Below are 3,677 nucleotides of genomic sequence, written 5' to 3'. Positions count from 1 at the left end.
CACTTTGGATAACTAGCGCTATTGAAATGCAGACCATCTCACTGTGTTGAAGAATAGCCCCCTGTTTGCACCAATTTGTATGCAGGTGGACACAGGTTAGGAACTTGCATACCCCCCCCTCTCCCCCCTCTTCTGTGTGCTCAAGACTGGCATGGGGTATGACCATAACAGCTGCCACTGGGCCCCCCATTTGTGGGAACGTCCTCAGCTCAGTTGATAGAAAACAAACACCTCGTAGTGTGGCAGAGATAGCATGAAAACGATTAAAGCGTGACCCCATGTTCTGTTGTAGCCTACTTCTGCTCTCTCACTCGACAAATATGGGGAGAGGAGGTGGGGGGCGGGGGGTCCTGCTAATGAAAATGATGAAGAAACACAAAGGATTTTTTAATGAAGACAAACAACGGTGCCTTCTTCCAAGGGTTAGGTTAGGGTTAGGCAAATAGTCAGCTGGACCAGCAACTGTATAGTCATTTTATTGTATGCTGGTATGAAAAGGTATGAAAAGGTATGAAAAGCAAAACAAATACACACGCACGCACAACACACAACACACAAGTCCACGACACAAGATCTTTAAATTATGCATTTGTTTTGGTAATTAAGCAATTTGTGTGATTGGCCTGTCAACCAGTCAGAGTGGATTTTGTAGTGTTGTAAGATGTTTGGGGTGTTGTGGCAGCAAACGAAAAAGTGTTCATTTCATTCAATGTGATGGAGTTTATCTGTGTAGCGTTCACAGCTCACAGTACGCTGTGTCCCAACCCCTGTTATCTAATAAATGTATTTTTATTTCTAGAGCCCAGACAGATGCGTAGTATAAAAAGGGACACTTTTTTCTGCGTTGTTTTTTTTTAGCTTTTATCTGTGGAGCTTTAACTCCAGCTGAGCTCTCTAGCTGTTGAATCACACTCCTAATTGACCCGTGGTTGACTACTAAAAGCCTAATTAGCGGAGCGTTGGATGCTCTTGTCTAACTCTTCCATTTGAGAAACAGAGAGAAGAACAAAAAGTAAAATGTGAAAAAAGAACAAAGCCCTTGATGTTTGCTTGGTGTTGTACCAGTGTGTATGATGGGACTCTGGGGAGAAGCTCCTCATATCCAGCGGGGAGCTCAGCACGTCATCCTAAGACTTGTAGTTACAATCCTTCCTCTGTATCCTGGTGGGGCTACAACAAGAAAACATAATATGCACATCACGTTTTGTTTGTCCCTTCACTTCTTCCTCGTATGGCACGGCCACGGATCCTATATATACACTTGTATAGGATCTACACCATTGGTTCTCAAAGTGGGGGACCCCCAGGGGTCCTTGAGGGGGTTCCAGCAGGTCCCCAGATAGATGATGGATAGTTAGGAACCAAATGGACCGTATGTGGTTGTAACTCTGAGAGTGTACAAATGGAACCAAATGGACCTTTATGTGGTTGTAACTCTGAGAATGTACAAATGGAACCAAATGGACCCGGGTCCATTTGGTTCCATTTGTGCACTCTCAGAGTTATGGTGGTCCGTGGTCTAATGCAGCTTATGCAGGGGATCTCAAAGTGGGGTCCAGGGACCCCCATGGCCATACACACACACACACACACACATATATATATATATATATATATATATATATATATATATATATATATATATATATATATATATATATATATCATATTTTCAAAACATCTTGACATTCTATGAACATGTCTGAATATTTTTGAAAATGTTCACACCACAAATCTTGTATGCTGGGTCCTTGGCACAAATTCACATTAATTTAGGGGTCCTTGACGTGAAAAAGTTTGAGAACCACTGCCATTGAGAACCAATGGTGTAATTCCAGGGGGTCCCCAGCAAAAGTAGTGAACGTAGCGATCACAATCATTTTAACCACTTTATCCATTTATATGCTGTATGTTGGCTATTCAAAGATGGCGGATGTACAAGCTCACAGCGAGCTTGTACCATCTACTATCTGCTATTTTTTTTCTTTTTCAACACAAATCTTATCTTCTGGGGGTCCCTAACACGAAACATTTTCAGATCGGGGTCCGCGACCAAATACATATCAATTTGGGGGTCCTTGGCACGAAAAGGTTTGAGGACCACTGATCTACACAGATCTCAGACTTAAATGAACTCAACTTTACTGTTTATAAGGACCCAAGAATAGATCCAGGTTTCTTTATCGCAGTACATAGGAGTAAAATTAAAACAATATTTTGTTATGGTTCCTCAAACGTTCCAGCAGCACTACCACTTTAACCATGTTTTATACTTCAAAAATAGCAGATATACAAGCTAAACGTCACTACTGTATAGCACTATGAACTTGAAAATGTGTGCAAATCTTTGAATATCCGTATATATTTTTGGAAGGAAACATTTGAACTCAAATCTTTGCTTATAGGGGTCCCTGGCACAAAAACAATTTGAGACTGGAGTACGCAGGCCAAAAACATATCCTTTTGGGGGGTCCTTGACATGAAAAGGTTTGAGAACCACTGTGTCTTACGGTGCTTGAAGGTGTGGTGTGCATGTGCAAGGTCCTAAGTTCTAAACATCTATCTGTGTGTGTGTGTGTGTGTGTGTGTCTGTGTGTGTGTGTGTGTGTGTGTGTGTGTGTGTGTGTGTGTGTGTGTGTGTGTGTGTGTGTGTGTGTGTGTGTGTGTGTGTGTGTGTGTGTGTGTGTGTGTGACTGTGTGACTGTGTGTGTGTGTGTGTGTGTGGTGGGGGCACACTGGCATTTCCACTGCACTGAGCAGCGGCAGATAGAGGAAGGGGGGGTGTAACGTTTCTGGCATCGGTTTAGTGTTTCCCTGGTCTGATTGTTCACAAGACTGATTGTCTGCAGCAAGTAGCTATTTACCAGTATACTGGCACATGCACAAGGATGTGCTGAGATATGAAGGATGGACATTTGATCATGGTTTTGTTTGGCTCAGGTCCTCTCTCTCAAGGGAAGATCCGATTTAAAAAAAGGACCTTGAGGTCGAGGATGGCCCTGGTTGAACCCTGCGGGCCCCCCTGCGCATGGCGCTAGCATGTCGTGTTTATAGCATCAAAGCAAACTCTCATCAAAGATCTGACTTCTCTTCTCAATCCTCTCTGTGAATCCCCCATGTCTCTTGAAAAAGAAAAAAAAACATCTTTGTGGGTGCTCTGCTGCTCTTTGACTCATCACAGCCCCCCTCCTCCACGTGCACACAGGGGCGCACGGAATGTGTGAAGTCTTAAGATCACACTGGAGAAGGAATCCCAGCAATGAGGAATTCATTTGGCAAAGATTCCTCAAAACCATTCCACTGTGCTGTGCAGTGTGCACTCTGAGGCACCCTTTACGCCACAACGTGCCTGGAATAAACTGGCTCGATGGCCTGTGTTTCTGGGGGCAGCCAGTAGGGGGCACTGACATGTTATGGGACCCTGCCAATCCGTTATGCCTGGCTTGGTCCACAGAGATGTTTGCAGTAATTTAGCTCCACTGCCAATATATAAATAGGAATTCTGCTGTTAGCGCAAAAGGGGGGAGAGAGGGGAGAAAAACATACTGCCGAATGAATGTGAATAGCTCCCCTGCTCCCATTTCAACATCAATGTAATCAAGGAAAACAAGCTTTTTTAATCGAAAGTATGCAATTAGAATAAAGCTAGGAACGGTCCTGGCTGCGCACTGCTGCCA

This window comes from Gymnoscopelus microlampas (genome assembly GCF_963454915.1).
Source record: "Gymnoscopelus microlampas genome assembly, chromosome: 1".
Taxonomy (NCBI): Eukaryota; Metazoa; Chordata; class Actinopteri; order Myctophiformes; family Myctophidae; genus Gymnoscopelus; species Gymnoscopelus microlampas.
The sequence above is the reverse complement of the archived record's forward strand: the minus strand, read 5'-3'. Positions refer to the sequence as shown.